The sequence below is a fragment of the Lonchura striata genome, chromosome 4 (assembly GCF_046129695.1).
Source record: "Lonchura striata isolate bLonStr1 chromosome 4, bLonStr1.mat, whole genome shotgun sequence".
NCBI lineage: Eukaryota > Metazoa > Chordata > Aves > Passeriformes > Estrildidae > Lonchura > Lonchura striata.
Window position 1 is genome coordinate 56,414,750 of NC_134606.1, and position 22,854 is coordinate 56,437,603.

Below are 22,854 nucleotides of genomic sequence, written 5' to 3' on the forward strand. Positions count from 1 at the left end.
AGTTTGTAGGGCTCCCTTGGGTCTATCAGGGCAGCACAAGTTTGAGGTGGGGACAACTTCGGTGTGGGGTGCATCCTTCGATATAAGGATTTTTTGCAGTGATGACCCAGCCCAGGGCCAGGGGCCCCTGGGCACATCCTTTTTCCATTTTCCCTGGGAAAGAAAACTCAGCAGTCCAGGTTGCTGATGTCAGTTTGTAGGGCTCCCTTGGGTCTATCAGGGCAGCACAAGTTTGAGGTGGGGACAACTTCGGTGTGGGGTCCATCCTTCGATATAAGGATTTTTTGAAGTCAGGGCCAGGGGCCCCCGGGCACATCCTTTGGCCATTTTCCCTGGGAAAGAAAACTCACCAGTCCAGGTTCCTGATGTCAGTTTGTAGGGCTCCCTTAGGTCTATCAGGGCAGCACAAGTTTGAGGTGGGGACAACTTCGGTGTGGGGTCCATCCTTCGATATAAGGATTTTTTGCAGTCAGGTCCCAGCCTAGTGCCAGGGTCCCCAGGGCACATCCTTTGGCCATTTTCCCTGGGAAAGAAAACTCACCAGTCCAGGTTCCTGATGTCAGTTTGTAGGGCTCCCTTGGGTCTATCTGGGCAGCACAAGTTTGAGGTGGGGACAACTTCGGTGTGGGGTCCATCCTTCGATATAAGGATTTTTAGCAGTCAGGTCCCAGCCCAGTGCCAGGGTCCCCTGGGCACATCCTTTGTCCATTTTCCCTGGAAAAGAAAACTCACCAGTCCAGGTTCCTGATGTCAGTTTGTAGGGCTCCCTTGGGTCTATCTGGGCAGCAGAAATTTGAGGAGCGGACAATTTTGGTCTGTTATACATCCTTCGATATAAGGATTCTTTTCAGTGAGGTCCCAGCCGAGTGCCAGGGGCCCCAGGGAACATCCTTTGGCCATTTTCCCTGGGAAAGAAAACTCACCAGTCCAGGTTCCTGATGTCAGTTTGTAGGGCTCCCTTGGGTCTATCAGGGCAGCACAAGTTTGAGGTGGGGACAACTTCGGTGTGGGGTCCATCCTTCGATATAAGGATTCTTTGAAGTCAAGGCCCAGCCGAGAGCCATGGGCCCCTGGGCACATTCTGTGGCCATTTTCCCTGGGAAAGAACACTCACCAGTCCAGGTTGCTGATGTCACTTTGTAGGGCTCCCTTGGGTCTATCAGGGCAGCACAAGTTTGAGGTGGGGACAACTTCGGTGTGGGGTCCATCCTTCGATATAAGGATTCTTTGCAGTGAGGACCCTGCCCAGGGCGAGGGGCCCCTGGGCACATCCTTTTTCCATTTTCCCTGGGAAAGAAAACTCAGCAGTCCAGGTTCCTGATGTCAGTTTGTAGGGCTCCCTTGGGTCTATCAGGGCACCACAAGTTTGAGGTTGGGACAACTTCGGTGTGGGTTGCATCCTTCGATATAAGGATTTTTTTCAGTGAGGACCCTGCCCAGGGCCAGGGGCCCCTGGGCACAACCTTTTTCCATTTTCCCTGGGAAAGAAAACTCAGCAGTCCAGGTTCCTGATGTCAGTTTGTAGGGCTCCCTTGGGTCTATCAGGGCAGCACAATTTTGAGGTGGGGACAACTTCGGTGTGGGGTCCATCCTTCGATATAAGGATTTTTTGCAGTGAGGACCCTGCCCAGGGCCAGGGGCCCCTGGGCACAACCTTTTTCCGTTTTCCCTGGGAAAGAAAGCTCAGCAGTCCATGTTGATGATGTCAGTTTGTAGGGCTCCCTTGGGTCCATCAGGGCAGCACAAGTTTGAGGTGGGGACAACTTCGGTGTGGGGGGCATCCTTCGATATAAGGATTTTTTGCAGTCAGGGCCAGGGGCCCCCAGGCACATCCTTTGGCCATTTTCCCTGGGAAAGAAAACTCACCAGTCCAGGTTCCTGATGTCAGTTTGTAGGGCTCCCTTGGGTCTATCAGGGCAGCACAAGTTTGAGGTGGGGACAACTTCGGTGTGGGGTCCATCCTTCGATATAAGGATTTTTTGCAGTCAGGGCCAGGGGCCCCTGGGCACATCCTTTGGCCATTTACCCTGGAAAAGAAAACTCACCAGTCCAGGTTCCTGATGTCAGTTTGTAGGGCTCCCGTGGGTCTATCTGGGCAGCAGAAATTTGAGGAGCAAACAATTTTGGTCTGCGATCCATCCTTCGATATTGGGATTCTTTGCAGTCAGGTGTCTGCCGAGTGCCAGGGTCCCAAGGGAACATCCTTTGGCCATTTTCCCTGGGAAAGAAAATTCACCAGTCCAGGTTGCTGATGTCAATTTGTAGGGCTCCCTTGGGTCTATCAGGGCAGCACAAGTATGAGATGGGGACAACTTCAGTCTGGTGTCCATCCTTCGATATAAGGATTCTTTGCAGTCAGGTCCTAGCACAGTGCCAGGGGCCCCAGGGCAAACCCTTTGGCAATTTTCCCTGGGAAAGAAAACTCAGCAGTCCAGGTTGCTGATGTCGGTTTGTAGGGCTTCCTTGGGTCTATCTGGGCAGCAGAAATTTGAGGAGGGGTCGACTTTGGTCTGTGATCCATGCTTCGATATATGGATTTTTTGCAGTCAGGCCCCAGCCCAGGGCCAGGGGCCCCTGGGCACATCCTTTGGCCATTTTCCCTGGGAAAGAAAACTCACCAGTCCAGGTTGCTGATGTCAGTTTGTAGGGCTCCCTTGGGTCTATCAGGGCAGCACATATTTTATTTCGGGACAACTTCGGTCTGGGGTCCATCCTTCAATATAAGGAGTCTTTGAAATCAGGGCCCAGCCCAGGGCCAGGGGCCCCTGGGCACATCCTTTGGCCATTTTCCCTGGGAAAGGAAACTCACCAGTCCAGGTTCCTGATGTCAGTTTGTAGGGCTCCCTTGGGTCTATCAGGGTAGCACAAGATTCAGGAGGGGACAATTTTGGTCTGTGATCCATCCTTCGATATTGGGATTCTTTAGAGTCAGGACCCACCCCAGGGCCAGGGGCCCCTGGGCACATCCTTTGGCCATTTTCCCTGGGAAAGAAAACTCACCAGTCCAGGTTGCTGATGTCAGTTTGTAGGGCTCCCTTGGGTCTATCTGGGCAGCAGAAATTTGAGGAGAGGACAAATTTTGTCTGCGATCCATCCTTCGATGTAAGGATATTTTGCAGTCAGGCCCCAGCCCAGGGGACACGGGCTTAGGGCACATCCTTTGGCCATTTTCCCTGGGAAAGAAAACTCACCAGTCCAGGTTCCTGATGTCAGTTTGTAGGGCTCCCTTGGGTCTATCAGGGCAGCACAAGTTTGAGGTGGGGACAACTTCGGTGTGGGGTCCATCGTTCGATATAAGGATTTTTTGAAGTCAGGGCCAGGGGCCCCCGGGCACATCCTTTGGCCATTTTCCCTGGGAAAGAAAACTCACCAGTCCAGGTTCCTGATGTCAGTTTGTAGGGCTCCCTTGGGTCTATCAGGGCAGCACAAGTTTGAGGTGGGGACAACTTCGGTGTGGGGTCCATCCTTCGATATAAGGATTTTTTGCAATGAGGACCGTGCCCAGGGCCAGGGGCCCCTGGGCACATCCTTTTTCCATTTTCCCTGGGAAAGAAAACTCAGCAGTCCAGGTTCCTGATGTCAGTTTGTAGGGCTCCCTTGGGTCTATCAGGGCAGCACAAGTTTGAGGTGGGGACAACTTCGGTGTGGGGTCCATCCTTCGATATAAGGATTCTTTGCAGTGAGGACCCTGCCCAGGGCGAGGGGCCCCTGGGCACATCCTTTTTCCATTTTCCCTGGGAAAGAAAACTCAGCAGTCCAGGTTCCTGATGTCAGTTTGTAGGGCTCCCTTGGGTCTATCAGGGCAGCACAAGTTTGAGGTTGGGACAACTTCGGTGTGGCGGGCATCCTTCGATATAAGGATTTTTTTCAGTGAGGACCCTGCCCAGGGCCAGGGGCCCCTGGGCACAACCTTTTTCCATTTTCCCTGGGAAAGAAAACTCACCAGTCCAGGTTCCTGATGTCAGTTTGTAGGGCTCCCTTGGGTCTATCAGGGCAGCACAAGTTTGAGGTGGGGACAACTTCGGTGTGGGGTCCATCCTTCGATATAAGGATTTTTTGCAGTGAGGACCCTGCCCAGGGCCAGGGGCCCCTGGGCACATCCTTTTTCCGTTTTCCCTGGGAAAGAAACCTCAGCAGTCCATGTTCATGATGTCAGTTTGTTGGGCTCCCTTGGGTCTATCAGGGCAGCACAAGTTTGAGGTGGGGACAACTTCGGTGTGGGGTCCATCCTTCGATATAAGGATTTTTTGCAGTCAGGGCCAGGGGCCCCCAGGCACATCCTTTGGCCATTTTCCCTGGGAAAGAAAACTCACCAGTCCAGGTTCCTGATGTCAGTTTGTAGGGCTCCCTTGGGTCTATCAGGGCAGCACAAGTTTGAGGTGGGGACAACTTCGGTGTGGGGTCCATCGTTCGATATAAGGATTTTTTGAAGTCAGGGCCAGGGGCCCCCGGGCACATCCTTTGGCCATTTTCCCTGGGAAAGAAAACTCACCAGTCCAGGTTCCTGATGTCAGTTTGTAGGGCTCCCTTGGGTCTATCAGGGCAGCACAAGTTTGAGGTGGGGACAACTTCGGTGTGGGGTCCATCCTTCGATATAAGGATTTTTTGCAATGAGGACCGTGCCCAGGGCCAGGGGCCCCTGGGCACATCCTTTTTCCATTTTCCCTGGGAAAGAAAACTCAGCAGTCCAGGTTCCTGATGTCAGTTTGTAGGGCTCCCTTGGGTCTATCAGGGCACCACAAGTTTGAGGTGGGGACAACTTCGGTGTGGGGTCCATCCTTCGATATAAGGATTCTTTGCAGTGAGGACCCTGCCCAGGGCGAGGGGCCCCTGGGCACATCCTTTTTCCATTTTCCCTGGGAAAGAAAACTCAGCAGTCCAGGTTCCTGATGTCAGTTTGTAGGGCTCCCTTGGGTCTATCAGGGCACCACAAGTTTGAGGTTGGGACAACTTCGGTGTGGGGGGCATCCTTCGATATAAGGATTTTTTTCATTGAGGACCCTGCCCAGGGCCAGGGGCCCCTGGGCACAACCTTTTTCCATTTCCCCTGGGAAAGAAAACTCACCAGTCCAGGTTCCTGATGTCAGTTTGTAGGGCTCCCTTGGGTCTATCAGGGCAGCACAAGTTTGAGGTGGGGACAACTTCGGTGTGGGGTCCATCCTTCGATATAAGGATTTTTTGCAGTGAGGACCCTGCCCAGGGCCAGGGGCCCCTGGGCACATCCTTTTTCCGTTTTCCCTGGGAAAGAAAGCTCAGCAGTCCATGTTCCTGATGTCAGTTTGTAGGGCTCCCTTGGGTCTATCAGGGCAGCACAAGTTTGAGGTGGGGACAACTTCGGTGTGGGGTCCATCCTTCGATATAAGGATTTTTTGCAGTCAGGGCCAGGGGCCCCCAGGCACATCCTTTGGCCATTTTCCCTGGGAAAGAAAACTCACCAGTCCAGGTTCCTGATGTCAGTTTGTAGGGCTCCCTTGGGTCTATCAGGGCAGCACAAGTTTGAGGTGGGGACAACTTCGGTGTGGGGTCCATCCTTCGATATAAGGATTTTTTGCTGTCAGGGCCAGGGGCCCCCAGGCACACCCTTTGGCCATTTTCCCTGGGAAAGAAAACTCACCAGTCCAGGTTCCGGATGTCACTTTGTAGGGCTCCCTTGGGTCTATCAGGGCAGCACAACTTTGAGGAGGGGACAACTTCGGTCTGCGATCCATCCTTCGATATAAGGATTTTTTGCAGTCAGGTCCCAGCCCAGTTCCAGGGTCCCCAGGGCACATCCTTTGGCCATTTTCCCTGGGAAAGAAAACTCACCAGTCCAGGTTCCTGATGTCAGTTTGTAGGGCTCCCTTGGGTCTAACAGGGCAGCAGAAATTTTAGGAGGGGACAACTTTGGTCTGTGATCCATCCTTCGATATAGGGATTCTTTACAGTCAGGTCCGAGCCCAGGGCCAGGGGCCCTTGGGCACATCCTTTGGCCATTTTCCCTGGGAAAGAAAACTCACCAGTCCAGGTTGCTGATGCCAGTTTGTAGGGCTCACTTGGGTCTATCTGGGCAGCACAAATTTGTGGTGGGGACAACTTCGGTGTGGAGTCCATCCTTCGATATAAGGAATTTTTGCATTCAGGTCCCAGCCCAGTGCCAGGGTCCCGAGGGCACATCCTTTGGCCATTTACCCTGGAAAAGAAAACTCACCAGTCCAGGTTCCTGATGTCAGTTTGTAGGGCTCCCGTGGGTCTATCTGGGCAGCAGAAATTTGAGGAGCAAACAATTTTGGTCTGCGATCCATCCTTCGATATTGGGATTCTTTGCAGTCAGGTGTCTGCCGAGTGCCAGGGTCCCAAGGGAACATCCTTTGGCCATTTTCCCTGGGAAAGAAAATTCACCAGTCCAGGTTGCTGATGTCAATTTGTAGGGCTCCCTTGGGTCTATCAGGGCAGCACAAGTATGAGATGGGGACAACTTCAGTCTGGTGTCCATCCTTCGATATAAGGATTCTTTGCAGTCAGGTCCTAGCACAGTGCCAGGGGCCCCAGGGCAAACCCTTTGGCAATTTTCCCTGGGAAAGAAAACTCAGCAGTCCAGGTTGCTGATGTCGGTTTGTAGGGCTTCCTTGGGTCTATCTGGGCAGCAGAAATTTGAGGAGGGGTCGACTTTGGTCTGTGATCCATGCTTCGATATATGGATTTTTTGCAGTCAGGCCCCAGCCCAGGGCCAGGGGCCCCTGGGCACATCCTTTGGCCATTTTCCCTGGGAAAGAAAACTCACCAGTCCAGGTTGCTGATGTCAGTTTGTAGGGCTCCCTTGGGTCTATCAGGGCAGCACATATTTTATTTCGGGACAACTTCGGTCTGGGGTCCATCCTTCAATATAAGGAGTCTTTGAAATCAGGGCCCAGCCCAGGGCCAGGGGCCCCTGGGCACATCCTTTGGCCATTTTCCCTGGGAAAGGAAACTCACCAGTCCAGGTTCCTGATGTCAGTTTGTAGGGCTCCCTTGGGTCTATCAGGGTAGCACAAGATTCAGGAGGGGACAATTTTGGTCTGTGATCCATCCTTCGATATTGGGATTCTTTAGAGTCAGGACCCACCCCAGGGCCAGGGGCCCCTGGGCACATCCTTTGGCCATTTTCCCTGGGAAAGAAAACTCACCAGTCCAGGTTGCTGATGTCAGTTTGTAGGGCTCCCTTGGGTCTATCTGGGCACCACAATATGAGGAGGGGATAACTTCAGTTTGGGGTCCAAACGTCGATATAAATACTCTTTGCAGTCAGGTCCCAGATCTGTGCCCGGGGCCCCTGGGCACATCCTTTGGCCATTTTCCCTGGGAACGAAAATTCACCAGTCCAGGTTCCTGATATCAGTTTGTAGGGCTCCCTTGGGTCTATCTGGGCAGCAGAAATTTGAGGAGAGGACAAATTTTGTCTGCGATCCATCCTTCGATGTAAGGTTATTTTGCAGTCAGGCCCCAGCCCAGGGGACACGGGCTTAGGGCACACCCTTTGGCCATTTTCCCTGGGAAAGAAAACTCACCAGTCCAGGTTCCTGATGTCAGTTTGTAGGGCTCCCTTGGGTCTATCAGGGCAGCACAAGTTTGAGGTGGGGACAACTTCGGTGTGGGGTCCATCGTTCGATATAAGGATATTTTGCAGTCAGGTCCCAGCCGAGTGCCAGGGGCCCCAGGGAACATCCTTTGGCCATTTTCCCTGGGAAAGAAAACTCACCAGTCCAGGTTCCTGATGTCAGTTTGTAGGGCTCCCTTGGGTCTATCAGGGCAGCACAAGTTTGAGGTGGGGACAACTTCGGTGTGGGGTCCATCCTTCGATATAAGGATTTTTTGCAATGAGGACCGTGCCCAGGGCCAGGGGCCCCTGGGCACATCCTTTTTCCATTTTCCCTGGGAAAGAAAACTCAGCAGTCCAGGTTCCTGATGTCAGTTTGTAGGGCTCCCTTGGGTCTATCAGGGCACCACAAGTTTGAGGTGGGGACAACTTCGGTGTGGGGTCCATCCTTCGATATAAGGATTCTTTGCAGTGAGGACCCTGCCCAGGGCGAGGGGCCCCTGGGCACATCCTTTTTCCATTTTCCCTGGGAAAGAAAACTCAGCAGTCCAGGTTCCTGATGTCAGTTTGTAGGGCTCCCTTGGGTCTATCAGGGCAGCACAAGTTTGAGGTTGGGACAACTTCGGTGTGGGGGGCATCCTTCGATATAAGGATTTTTTTCAGTGAGGACCCTGCCCAGGGCCAGGGGCCCCTGGGCACAACCTTTTTCCATTTTCCCTGGGAAAGAAAACTCACCAGTCCAGGTTCCTGATGTCAGTTTGTAGGGCTCCCTTGGGTCTATCAGGGCACCACAAGTTTGAGGTGGGGACAACTTCGGTGTGGGGTCCATCCTTCGATATAAGGATTTTTTGCAGTGAGGACCCTGCCCAGGGCCAGGGGCCCCTGGGCACATCCTTTTTCCATTTTCCCTGGGAAAGAAAGCTCAGCAGTCCATGTTCATGATGTCAGTTTGTTGGGCTCCCTTGGGTCTATCAGGGCAGCACAAGTTTGAGGTGGGGACAACTTCGGTGTGGGGTCCATCCTTCGATATAAGGATTTTTTGCAGTCAGGGCCAGGGGCCCCCAGGCACATCCTTTGGCCATTTTCCCTGGGAAAGAAAACTCACCAGTCCAGGTTCCTGATGTCAGTTTGTAGGGCTCCCTTGGGTCTATCAGGGCAGCACAAGTTTGAGGTGGGGACAACTTCGGTGTGGGGTCCATCGTTCGATATAAGGATTTTTTGAAGTCAGGGCCAGGGGCCCCCGGGCACATCCTTTGGCCATTTTCCCTGGGAAAGAAAACTCACCAGTCCAGGTTCCTGATGTCAGTTTGTAGGGCTCCCTTGGGTCTATCAGGGCAGCACAAGTTTGAGGTGGGGACAACTTCGGTGTGGGGTCCATCCTTCGATATAAGGATTTTTTGCAATGAGGACCGTGCCCAGGGCCAGGGGCCCCTGGGCACATCCTTTTTCCATTTTCCCTGGGAAAGAAAACTCAGCAGTCCAGGTTGCTGATGTCAGTTTGTAGGGCTCCCTTGGGTCTATCAGGGCACCACAAGTTTGAGGTGGGGACAACTTCGGTGTGGGGTCCATCCTTCGATATAAGGATTCTTTGCAGTGAGGACCCTGCCCAGGGCGAGGGGCCCCTGGGCACATCCTTTTTCCATTTTCCCTGGGAAAGAAAACTCAGCAGTCCAGGTTCCTGATGTCAGTTTGTAGGGCTCCCTTGGGTCTATCAGGGCAGCACAAGTTTGAGGTTGGGACAACTTCGGTGTGGGGGGCATCCTTCGATATAAGGATTTTTTGCTGTCAGGGCCAGGGGCCCCCAGGCACACCCTTTGGCCATTTTCCCTGGGAAAGAAAACTCACCAGTCCAGGTTCCGGATGTCACTTTGTAGGGCTCCCTTGGGTCTATCAGGGCAGCACAACTTTGAGGAGGGGACAACTTCGGTCTGCGATCCATCCTTCGATATAAGGATTTTTTGCAGTCAGGTCCCAGCCCAGTTCCAGGGTCCCCAGGGCACATCCTTTGGCCATTTTCCCTGGGAAAGAAAACTCACCAGTCCAGGTTGCTGATGTCAGTTTGTAGGGCTCCCTTGGGTCTAACAGGGCAGCAGAAGTTTTAGGAGGGGACAACTTTGGTCTGTGATCCATCCTTCGATATAGGGATTCTTTACAGTCAGGTCCGAGCCCAGGGCCAGGGGCCCTTGGACACATCCTTTGGCCATTTTCCCTGGGAAAGAAAACTCACCAGTCCAGGTTCCTGATGTCAGTTTGTAGGGCTCACTTGGGTCTATCTGGGTAGCACAACTTTCAGGAGGGGACAACTTCGGTCTGGGGTGCGTCCTTCGATATAAGGATTTTTAGCAGTCAGGTCCCAGCCCAGTGCCAGGGTCCCCGGGGCACATCCTTTGGCCATTTTCCCTGGGAAAGAAAACTCACCAGTCCAGGTTGCTGATGTCAGTATGTAGGGCTCCCTTGGTTCTATCAAGGCAGCAGAAATTTGAGGAGCGGACAAGTTTGGTCTGCGATCCATCCTTTGATATAGGGATTCTTTGCAGTCAGGTCCCAGCCGAGTGCCAGGGGCCCCAGGGAACATCCTTTGGCCATTTTCCCTGGGAAAGAACACTCACCAGTCCAGGTTCCTGATGTCAGTTTGTAGGGCTCCCTTAGGTCTATCAGGGCCGCACAAGTTTGAGGTGGGGACAACTTCGGTGTGGGGTCCATCCTTCGATATAAGGATTTTTTGCAGTGAGGACCCTGCCCAGGCCCAAGACCCCCTGGGCACATCCTTTTTCCATTTTCCCTGGGAAAGAAAACTCAGCAGTCCATGTTGATGATGTCAGTTTGTAGGGCTCCCTTGGGTCTATCAGGACAGCACAAGTTTGAGGTGGGGACAACTTCGGTGTGGGGTCCATCCTTCGATATAAGGATTTTTTGCAGTCAGGGCAGGGGCCCCTGGGCACATCCTTTGGCCATTTTCCCCGGGAAAGAAAACTCAGCAGTCCAGGTTCCTGATGTCAGTTTGTAGGGCTCCCTTGGGTCTATCAGGGCAGCACAAGTTTGAGGTGGGGACAACTTCGGTGTGGGGTCCATCCTTCGATATAAGGATTTTTTGCAGTCAGGGCCAGGGGCCCCCGGGCACATCCTTTGGCCATTTTCCCTGGGAAAGAAAACTCAGCAGTCCAGGTTCCTGATGTCAGTTTGTAGGGCTCTCTTGGGTCTATCAGGGCAGCACAAATTTGAGGTGGGGACAACTTCGGTGTGGGGTCCATCTTTCGATATAAGGATTTTTTGCATTGAGGTCCCAGCCCAGTGCCAGGGTCCCGAGGGCACATCCTTTGGCCATTTTCCCTGGAAAAGAAAACTCACCAGTCCAGGTTGCTGATGTCAGTTTGTAGAGCTCCCTTGGGTCTATCTGGGCAGCAGAAATTTGAGGAGCAAACAATCTTGGTCTGCGATCCATCCTTCGATATTGGGATTATTTGCAGTCAGGTGTCAGCCGAGTGCCAGGGGCCCCAGGGAACACCCTTTGGCCATTTTCCCTGGGAAAGAACACTCACCAGTCCAGGTTCCTGATGTCAGTTTGTAGGGCTCCCTTGGGTCTATCAGGGCACCACAAGTTTGAGGTGGGGACAACTTCGGTGTGGGGTGCATCCTTCGATATAAGGATTTTTAGCAGTGAGGACCCTGCCCAGGGCCAGGGGCCCCTGGGCACATCCTTTTTCCATTTTCCCTGGGAAAGAAAACTCACCAGTCCAGGTTGCTGATGTCAGTTTGTAGGGCTCCCTTGGGTCTATCAGGGCAGCACAAGTTTGAGGTGGGGACAACTTCGGTGTGGGGTCCATCCTTCGATATAAGGATTTTTTGCAGTCAGGGCCAGGGTCCCCTGGGCACATCCTTTGGCCATTTTCCCTGGGAAAGAAAACTCACCACTCCAGGATCCTGATGTCAGCTTGTAGGGCTCCCTTGGGTCTATCAGGGCAGCACAATTTGAGGTGGGGACAACTTCGGTGTGCGGTCCATCGTTCGATATAAGGATTTTTTGAAGTCAGGGCCAGGGGCCCCCGGGCACATCCTTTGGCCATTTTCCCTGGGAAAGAAAACTCACCAGTCCAGGTTCCTGATGTCAGTTTGTAGGGCTCCCTTGGGTCTATCTGGGCAGCACAAGTTTGAGGTGGGGACAACTTCGGTGTGGGGTCCATCCTTCGATATAAGGATTTTTAGCAGTCAGGTCCCAGCCCAGTGCCAGGGTCCCCAGGGCACATCCTTTGACCATTTTCCCTGGAAAAGAAAACTCACCAGTCCAGGTTCCTGATGTCAGTTTGTAGGGCTCCCTTGGGTCTATCTGGGCAGCAGACATTTGAGGAGCGGACAATTTTGGTCTGTTATCCATCCTTCAATATAGGGATTCTTTTCAGTCAGGTCCCAGCCGAGTGCCAGGGGCCCCAGGGAACACCCTTTGGCCATTTTCCCTGGGAAAGAAAACTCACCAGTCCAGGTTCCTGATGTCAGTTTGTAGGGCTCCCTTGGGTCTATCAGGGCAGCACAAGTTTGAGGTGGGGACAACTTCGGTGTGGGGTCCATCCTTCGATATAAGGATTCTTCGAAGTCAAGGCCCAGACGAGAGCCATGGGCCCCTGGGCACATTCTGTGGCCATTTTCCCTGGGAAAGAACACTCACCAGTCCAGGTTCCTGATGTCACTTTGTAGGGCTCCCTTGGGTCTATCAGGGCAGCACAAGTTTGAGGTGGGGACAACTTCGGTGTGGGGTCCATCCTTCGATATAAGGATTCTTTGCAGTGAGGACCCTGCCCAGGGCGAGGGGCCCCTGGGCACATCCTTTTTCCATTTTCCCTGGGAAAGAAAACTCACCAGTCCAGGTTCCTGATGTCAGTTTGTAGGGCTCCCTTGGGTCTATCTGGGCAGCACAATATGAGGAGGGGATAACTTCAGTTTGGGGTCCAAACGTCGATATAAATATTCTTTGCAGTCAGGTCCCAGATCTGTGCCCGGGGCCCCTGGGCACATCCTTTGGCCATTTTCCCTGGGAAAGAAAATTCACCAGTCCAGGTTCCTGATGTCAGTTTGTAGGGCTCCCTTGGGTCTACCTGGGCAGCACAACTTTGAGGAGGGGAGAACTTCTGTTTGGGGTCCAAACTTTGATATAAGGATTCTTTGCAGTCAGGTCCCAGCCCAGTGCCAGGGGCCCCAGGGCAAATCCTTTGGCAATTTTCCCTGGGAAAGAAAACTCAGCAGTCCAGGTTGCTGATGTCAATTTTTAGGGCTCCATTGGGTCTAACAGGGCAGCAGAAATTTGAGGAGGGGACGACTTTGCTCTTTGATCCATCCTTCGATATATGGATTCTTTACGGTCAGGCCCCAGCCCAGAGCCAGGGGCCTCTTGGCCAATACTTGGCCATTTCCCCTGGGAAGGAAAAATCACCAGTCCAGGTTCCTGATATCATTTTGAAGTGCTCCCATAAAACTGGCTGGGCGGCTCAAGTTTGAGCTTTCTCCCTGCGAGACACACTGGCAAAGCTTTTCACTATGATACAGTCTAGTGCAGAGGCACACTACGGCTCTCCGGAGCTGTCCGAAGCCAAGCGCCGGTGGCCGGCGTCTTTCGGCTGAAGCTGCGCTTCGGAGCGTACGGCTGCCGCTCCGCTGTTGTGTGCGCGAAGCAGCCGCTTCTCCTGCTCCGGGAGCCGGACAGAGCGGTAGCTTGTACGAGGGCGAAGAACGAAGCCGCAGAGCACCGGGCTTTTGCGCGCACCCTAAGGACTGCTAGTGGACCGTGGTGGCCGCTCGCCTGCCTCTTCAATTCCATTCTAGCATACTTATGGAAGGTGTTCCAGGACAATTTTCCTGAGTTTTGAATTCCGCCTGATGCAGCCCTTCCTGGGAAAATCCTGCTCCTCCTCTGAGGCTCCGACAGGCAGAGACCTCGATAGCAACTGCAGAAATGAAGGGCTGCGTTGAGTTGTCGAGAAGCAAGAACATAGCCAGCGCCTTGTGTTTGGGAGTCAGCAGCTGCTGGACTTTTGCCATTGCTTTCACTGTGCACTGAATGCTAGGAAGGCATGTGCACGTTAAAACAACGAGCTGGGCAAGAGCAGGAAGGGAGCACGGCCATCAGAGAGCATCTGGCATCTTGCCCTGGAAAGGGCAGTGTTTTTGGAGTGTGCAGTAAAATCGTGTTTCTGGACAAGGGAGGCATAAGTGCGCTGCGCTCCTAAGCTATCTCCCTGCGAGACACACTGCCAAAGCTTTTCGCTATGTTGCAGTCTAGTGCAGACGCACACTACGGCTCTCCGGAGCTGTCCGAAGCCAAGCGCCGGTGGCCGGCGTCTTTCGGCTGAAGCAGCGCTTCGGAGCGTACGGCTGCCGCTGCGCTCTTGTGTGCGCGAGGCAGCCGCTTCTCCTGCTCCGGGAGCCGGACAGAGCGGTAGCTTGTACGAGGGCGAAGAACGTTGCCGCAGGGAGACGACATTGAGTGCACAGCCTTGGCACTGCTAGAGGACGGTGGCTAACGCTCCCTGCCTCTTCAATGCACTGCTGGCATGCTTCATTGAAGGTGTTCCGAGACAACTTTCCTGGGTTTTGACTTCGTCCTGATGAAGCCCCTCTTGGGAAATTGGTGCTCGTCCCCGAAGGCTCGAGATGCAGAGAACTCGATGGCAGCTGCCGAAATGAAGGACTCCGTTGAAATGTGGAGAAGCAAGAACGTAGACAAGCGCCTTGTGTTTGGGAGTCAGCAGCTGCTGGACTTTTGCCATTGCTTTCACTGTGCACTGAATGCCCGGACGGCATGTGCACGCTACAACAACGAGCTAGGCAGGAGTGGGCAGAAGAAAAAAGGCTTCAGACAGCAGCTTACATATTACCATGGAAAGGGCAGTGTTTTTGTAGTGTGCAGTAAAATCGTGTTTCTGGACAAGGGAGGCATAAGTGCGCTGCGCTCCTAAGCTATCTCCCTGCGAGACACACTGCCAAAGCTTTTCGCTATGTTGCAGTCTAGTGCAGACGCACACTACGGCTCTCCGGAGCTGTCCGAAGCCAAGCGCCGGTGGCCGGCGTCTTTCGGCTGAAGCAGCGCTTCGGAGCGTACGGCTGCCGCTCCGCTGTTGTGTGCGCGAGGCAGCCGCTTCTTCTGCTCCGGGAGCCGGTCAGAGCGGTAGCTTGTACGAGGACGAAGAACGAAGCCGCAGAGCACCGGGCTTTTGCGCGCACCCTAAGGACTGCTAGTGGACCGTGGTGGCCGCTCGCCTGCCTCTTCAATTCCATTCTAGCATACTTATGGAAGGTGTTGCAGGACAATTTTCCTGAGTTTTGAATTCCTCTTGATGCAGCCCCTCCTAGGAAACTCGTGCTCGTCCTCTGAGTTTCCGAGTGCAGAGACCTCGATGGCAGCTGCAGAAATGAAGGGCTGCGTTGAGTTGTCGAGAAGCAAGAACATAGCCAGCGCCTTGTGTTTGGGAGTCAGCAGCTGCTGGACTTTTGCGATTGCTTTCACTGTGCACTGAATGCCAGGACGGCATGTGCACGTTAAAACAACAAGCTGGGCAAGAGCAGGAAGGGAGCACGGCCATCAGAGAGCATCTGGCATCTTGCCCTGGAAAGGGCAGTGTTTTTGGAGTGTGCAGTAAAATCGTGTTTCTGGACAAGGGAGGCATAAGTGCGCTGCGCTCCTAAGCTATCTCCCTGCGAGACACACTGCCAAAGCTTTTCGTTATCATGCAGTCTAGTGCAGACGCACACTACGGCTCTCCGGAGCTGTCCGAAGCCAAGCGCCGGTGGCCGGCGTCTTTCGGCTGAAGCTGCGCTTCGGAGCGTACGGCTGTTGTGTGCGCGAAGCAGCCGCTTCTCCTGCTCCGGGAGCCGGACAGAGCGGTAGCTTGTACGAGGACGAAGAACGAAGCCGCAGAGCACCGGGCTTCTGCGCGCACCCTAAGGACTGCTAGTGGACCGTAGTGGCCGCTCGCCTGCCTCTTCAATTCCCTTCTTGCATGCTTTATTGAAGGTGTTCCAGGACAATTTTCCTGAGTTTTGAATTCCTCCTGATGCAGCCCCTCCTAGGAAACTCGTGCTCGTCCTCTGAGGCTCCGACATGCAGAGACCTCGATGGCAGCTACAGAAATGAAGGGCTGCGTTGAGTTGTCGAGAAGCAAGAACCTAGCCAGCGCCTTGTGTTTGGGAGTCAGCAGCTGCTGGACTTTTGCGATTGCTTTCACTGTGCACTGAATGCCAGGACGGCATGTGCACGTTAAAACAACGAGCTGGGCAAGAGCAGGAAGGGAGCACGGCCATCAGAGAGCATCTGGCATCTTGCCCTGGAAAGGGCAGTGTTTTTGGAGTGTGCAGTAAAATCGTGTTTCTGGACAAGGGAGGCATAAGTGCGCTGCGCTCCTAAGCTATCTCCCTGCGAGACACACTGCCAAAGCTTTTCGTTATCATGCAGTCTGGTGGAGAGGCACACTACGGCTCTCCGGAGCTGTCCGAAGCCAAGCGCCGGTGGCCGGCGTCTTTCGGCTGAAGCAGCGCTTCGGAGCGTACGGCTGTTGTGTGCGCGAAGCAGCCGCTTCTCCTGCTCCGGGAGCCGGACAGAGCGGTAGCTTGTACGAGTGCGAAGAACGTTGCCGCAGGGAGACGACATTGAGTGCACAGCCTTGGCACTGCTAGAGGACGGTGGCTAACGCTCCCTGCCTCTTCAATGCACTGCTGGCATGCTTTATTGAAGGTGTTCCGAGACAACTTTCCTGGGTTTTGACTTCGTCCTGATGAAGCCCCTCTTGGGAAATTGGTGCTCGTCCCCGAAGGCTCGAGATGCAGAGAACTCGATGGCAGCTGCCGAAATGAAGGACTCCGTTGAAATGTGGAGAAGCAAGAACGTAGACAAGCGCCTTGTGTTTGGGAGTCAGCAGCTGCTGGACTTTTGCGATTGCTTTCACTGTGCACTGAATGCCTGGACGGCATGTGCACGCTACAACAACGAGCTAGGCAGGAGTGGGCAGAAGAAAAAAGGCTTCAGACAGCAGCTTACATATTACCATGGAAAGGGCAGTGTTTTTGGAGTGTGCAGTAAAATCGTGTTTCTGGACAAGGGAGGCATAAGTGCGCTGCGCTCCTAAGCTATCTCCCTGCGAGACACACTGCCAAAGCTTTTCGTTATCATGCAGTCTGGTGCAGAGGCACACTACGGCTCTCCGGAGCTGTCCGAAGCCAAGCGCCGGTGGCCGGCGTCTTTCGGCTGAAGCAGCGCTTCGGAGCGTACGGCTGTTGTGTGCGCGAAGCAGCCGCTTCTCCTGCTCCGGGAGCCGGACAGAGCGGTAGCTTGTACGAGGACGAAGAACGAAGCCGCAGAGCACCGGGCTTTTGCGCGCACCCTAAGGACTGCTAGTGGACCGTGGTGGCCGCTCGCCTGCCTCTTCAATTCCATTCTAGCATACTTATGGAAGGTGTTGCAGGACAATTTTCCTGAGTTTTGAATTCCTCTTGATGCAGCCCCTCCTAGGAAACTCGTGCTCGTCCTCTGAGTTTCCGAGTGCAGAGACCTCGATGGCAGCTGCAGAAATGAAGGGCTGCGTTGAGTTGTCGAGAAGCAAGAACATAGCCAGCGCCTTGTGTTTGGGAGTCAGCAGCTGCTGGACGTTTCCGATTGCTTTCACTGTGCACTGAATGCCAGGACGGCATGTGCACGTTAAAACAACGAGCTGGGCAAGAGCAGGAAGGGAGCACGGGCATCAGAGAGCATCTGGCATCTTGCCCTGGAAAGGGCAGTGTTTTTGGAGTGTGCAGTAAAATCGTGTTTCTGGACAAGGGAGGCATAAGTGCGCTGCGCTCCTAAGCTATCTCCCTGCGAGACACACTGCCAAAGCTTTTCGTTATCATGCAGTCTAGTGCAGACGCACACTACGGCTCTCCGGAGCTGTCCGAAGCCAAGCGCCGGTGGCCGGCGTCTTTCGGCTGAAGCTGCGCTTCGGAGCGTACGGCTGTTGTGTGCGCGAGGCAGCCGCTTCTCCTGCTCCGGGAGCCGGACAGAGCGGTAGCTTGTACGAGGGCGAAGAACGTTGCCGCAGGGAGACGACATTGAGTGCACAGCCTTGGCACTGCTAGAGGACGGTGGCTAACGCTCCCTGCCTCTTCAATGCACTGCTGGCATGCTTTATTGAAGGTGTTCCGAGACAACTTTCCTGGGTTTTGACTTCGTCCTGATGAAGCCCCTCTTGGGAAATTGGTGCTCGTCCCCGAAGGCTCGAGATGCAGAGAACTCGATGGCAGCTGCCGAAATGAAGGACTCCGTTGAAATGTGGAGAAGCAAGAACGTAGACAAGCGCCTTGTGTTTGGGAGTCAGCAGCTGCTGGACTTTTGCGATTGCTTTCACTGTGCACTGAATGCCTGGACGGCATGTGCACGCTACAACAACGAGCTAGGCAGGAGTGGGCAGAAGAAAAAAGGCTTCAGACAGCAGCTTACATATTACCATGGAAAGGGCAGTGTTTTTGGAGTGTGCAGTAAAATCGTGTTTCTGGACAAGGGAGGCATAAGTGCGCTGCGCTCCTAAGCTATCTCCCTGCGAGACACACTGCCAAAGCTTTTCGTTATCATGCAGTCTGGTGCAGAGGCACACTACGGCTCTCCGGAGCTGTCCGAAGCCAAGCGCCGGTGGCCGGCGTCTTTCGGCTGAAGCAGCGCTTCGGAGCGTACGGCTGTTGTGTGCGCGAAGCAGCCGCTTCTCCTGCTCCGGGAGCCGGACAGAGCGGTAGCTTGTACGAGGACGAAGAACGAAGCCGCAGAGCACCGGGCTTTTGCGCGCACCCTAAGGACTGCTAGTGGACCGTGGTGGCCGCTCGCCTGCCTCTTCAATTCCATTCTAGCATACTTATGGAAGGTGTTGCAGGACAATTTTCCTGAGTTTTGAATTCCTCTTGATGCAGCCCCTCCTAGGAAACTCGTGCTCGTCCTCTGAGTTTCCGAGTGCAGAGACCTCGATGGCAGCTGCAGAAATGAAGGGCTGCGTTGAGTTGTCGAGAAGCAAGAACATTGCCAGCGCCTTGTGTTTGGGAGTCAGCAGCTGCTGGACTTTTGCCATTGCTTTCACTGTGCACTGAATGCCAGGACGGCATGTGCACGTTAAAACAACGAGCTGGGCAAGAGCAGGAAGGGAGCACGGCCATCAGAGAGCATCTGGCATCTTGCCCTGGAAAGGGCAGTGTTTTTGGAGTGTGCAGTAAAATCGTGTTTCTGGACAAGGGAGGCATAAGTGCGCTGCGCTCCTAAGCTATCTCCCTGCGAGACACACTGCCAAAGCTTTTCGTTATCATGCAGTCTAGTGCAGACGCACACTACGGCTCTCCGGAGCTGTCCGAAGCCAAGCGCCGGTGGCCGGCGTCTTTCGGCTGAAGCAGCGCTTCGGAGCGTACGGCTGCCGCTCCGCTGTTGTGTGCGCGAGGCAGCCGCTTCTCCTGCTCCGGGAGCCGGACAGAGCGGTAGCTTGTACGAGGACGAAGAACGAAGCCGCAGATCACCGGGCTTTTGCGCGCACCCTAAGGGCTGCTAGTGGACCGTGGTGGCCGCTCGCCTGCCTCTTCAATTCCATTCTGGCATACTTATGGAAGGTGTTCCAGGACAATTTTCCTGAGTTTTGAATTCCTCTTGATGCAGCCCCTCCTAGGAAACTCGTGCTCGTCCTCTGAGTTTCCGAGTGCCGAGACCTCGATGGCAGCTGCAGAAATGAAGGGCTGCGTTGAGTTGTCGAGAAGCAAGAACATAGCCAGCGCCTTGTGTTTGGGAGTCAGCAGCTGCTGGACTTTTGCGATTGCTTTCACTGTGCACTGAATGCCAGGACGGCATGTGCACGTTAAAACAACGAGCTGGGCAAGAGCAGGAAGGGAGCACGGCCATCAGAGAGCATCTGGCATCTTGCCCTGGAAAGGGCAGTGTTTTTGGAGTGTGCAGTAAAATCGTGTTTCTGGACAAGGGAGGCATAAGTGCGCTGCGCTCCTAAGCTATCTCCCTGCGAGACACACTGCCAAAGCTTTTCGTTATCATGCAGTCTAGTGCAGACGCACACTACGGCTCTCCGGAGCTGTCCGAAGCCAAGCGCCGGTGGCCGGCGTCTTTCGGCTGAAGCTGCGCTTCGGAGCGTACGGCTGTTGTGTGCGCGAAGCAGCCGCTTCTCCTGCTCCGGGAGCCGGACAGAGCGGTAGCTTGTACGAGGGCGAAGAACGTTGCCGCAGGGAGACGACATTGAGTGCACAGCCTTGGCACTGCTAGAGGACGGTGGCTAACGCTCCCTGCCTCTTCAATGCACTGCTGGCATGCTTTATTGAAGGTGTTCCGAGACAACTTTCCTGGGTTTTGACTTCGTCCTGATGAAGCCCCTCTTGGGAAATTGGTGCTCGTCCCCGAAGGCTCGAGATGCAGAGAACTCGATGGCAGCTGCCGAAATGAAGGACTCCGTTGAAATGTGGAGAAGCAAGAACGTAGACAAGCGCCTTGTGTTTGGGAGTCAGCAGCTGCTGGACTTTTGCGATTGCTTTCACTGTGCACTGAATGCCTGGACGGCATGTGCACGCTACAACAACGAGCTAGGCAGGAGTGGGCAGAAGAAAAAAGGCTTCAGACAGCAGCTTACATATTACCATGGAAAGGGCAGTGTTTTTGGAGTGTGCAGTAAAATCGTGTTTCTGGACAAGGGAGGCATAAGTGCGCTGCGCTCCTAAGCTATCTCCCTGCGAGACACACTGCCAAAGCTTTTCGTTATCATGCAGTCTGGTGCAGACGCACACTACGGCTCTCCGGAGCTGTCCGAAGCCAAGCGCCGGTGGCCGGCGTCTTTCGGCTGAAGCAGCGCTTCGGAGCGTACGGCTGTTGTGTGCGCGAAGCAGCCGCTTCTCCTGCTCCGGGAGCCGGACAGAGCGGTAGCTTGTACGAGGGCGAAGAACGAAGCCGCAGAGCACCGGGCTTTTGCGCGCACCCTAAGGACTGCTAGTGGACCGTGGTGGCCGCTCGCCTGCCTCTTCAATTCCATTCTAGCATACTTATGGAAGGTGTTCCAGGACAATTTTCCTGAGTTTTGAATTCCTCTTGATGCAGCCCCTCCTAGGAAACTCGTGCTCGTCCTCTGAGTTTCCGAGTGCAGAGACCTCGATCGCAGCTGCAGAAATGAAGGGCTGCGTTGAGTTGTCGAGAAGCAAGAACATAGCCAGCGCCTTGTGTTTGGGAGTCAGCAGCTGCTGGACGTTTCCGATTGCTTTCACTGTGCACTGAATGCCAGGACGGCATGTGCACGTTATAACAACGAGCTGGGCAAAGAGTAACCGAAAGATCACGGCCGTCAGAAAGAAGCTTAATATTGCCCTGGAAAGGGCAGTGTTTTTGGAGTGTGCAGTAAAATCGTGTTTCTGGACAAGGGAGGCATAAGTGCGCTGCGCTCCTAAGCTATCTCCCTGCGAGACACACTGCCAAAGCCTTTCGTTATCATGCAGTCTAGTGCGGACGCACACTACGGCTCTCCGGAGCTGTCCGAAGCCAAGCGCCGGTGGCCGGCGTCTTTCGGCTGAAGCTGCGCTTCGGAGCGTACGGCTGCCGCTCCGCTGTTGTGTGCGCGAAGCAGCCGCTTCTCCTGCTCCGGGAGCCGGACAGAGCGGTAGATTGTACGAGGACGAAGAACGAAGCCGCAGAGCACCGGGCTTCTGCGCGCACCCTAAGGACTGCTAGTGGACCGTGGTAGCCGCTCGCCTGCCTCTTCAATTCCCTTCTTGCATGCTTTATTGAAGGTGTTCCAGGACAATTTTCCTAAGTTTTGAATTCGTCCTGCTGCAGCCCTTCCTGGGAAACTCCTTCTCCTCCTTTGAGGCTCCACTATGCAGAGACCTCGATGGCAGCTGCAGAAATGAAGGGCTGCGTTGAGTTGTCGAGAAGCAAGAACATAGCCAGCGCCTTGTGTTTGGGAGTCAGCAGCTGCTGGACTTTTGCGATTGCTTTCACTGTGCACTGAATGCCAGGACGGCATGTGCACGTTAAAACAACGAGCTGGGCAAGAGCAGGAAGGGAGCACGGCCATCAGAGAGCATCTGGCATCTTGCCCTGGAAAGGGCAGTGTTTTTGGAGTGTGCAGTAAAATCGTGTTTCTGGTCAAGGGAGGCATAAGTGCGCTGCGCTCCTAAGCTATCTCCCTGCGAGACACACTGCCAAAGCCTTTCGTTATCATGCAGTCTGGTGCAGACGCACACTACGGCTCTCCGGAGCTGTCCGAAGCCAAGCGCCGGTGGCCGGCGTCTTTCGGCTGAAGCAGCGCTTCGGAGCGTACGGCTGTTGTGTGCGCGAAGCAGCCGCTTCTCCTGCTCCGGGAGCCGGACAGAGCGGTTAGCTTGTACGATAGCGAAGAACGAAGCCGCAGAGCACCGGGCTTTTGCGCGCACCCTAAGGACTGCTAGTGGACCGTGGTGGCCGCTCGCCTGCCTCTTCAATTCCATTCTAGCATACTTATGGAAGGTGTTCCAGGACAATTTTCCTGAGTTTTGAATTCCGCCTGATGCAGCCCTTCCTGGGAAAATCCTGCTTTTCCTCTGAGGCTCCGACAGGCAGAGACCTCGATAGCAACTGCAGAAATGAAGGGCTGCGTTGAGTTGTCGAGAAGCAAGAACATAGCCAGCGCCTTGTGTTTGGGAGTCAGCAGCTGCTGGACTTTTGCGATTGCTTTCACTGTGCACTGAATGCTAGGAAGGCATGTGCACGTTAAAACAACGAGCTGGGCAAGAGCAGGAAGGGAGCACGGGCATCAGAGAGCATCTGGCATCTTGCCCTGGAAAGGGCAGTGTTTTTGGAGTGTGCAGTAAAATCGTGTTTCTGGACAAGGGAGGCATAAGTGCGCTGCGCTGCTACGCTTTCTCCCTGCGAGACACACTGCCAAAGCTTTTCGCTATGTTGCAGTCTAGTGCAGACGCACACTACGGCTCTCCGGAGCTGTCCGAAGCCAAGCGCCGGTGGCCGGCGTCTTCCGGCTGAAGCAGCGCTTCGGAGCGTACGGCTGCCGCTGCGCTCTTGTGTGCGCGAAGCAGCCGCTTCTCCTGCTCCGGGAGCCGGACAGAGCGGTAGCTTGTACGAGGGCGAAGAACGTTGCCGCAGGGAGACGACATTGAGTGCACAGCCTTGGCACTGCTAGAGGACGGTGGCTAACGCTCCCTGCCTCTTCAATACACTGCTGGCATGCTTTATTGAAGGTGTTCCGAGACAACTTTCCTGGGTTTTGACTTCGTCCTGATGAAGCCCCTCTTGGGAAATTGGTGCTCGTCCCCGAAGGCTCGAGATGCAGAGAACT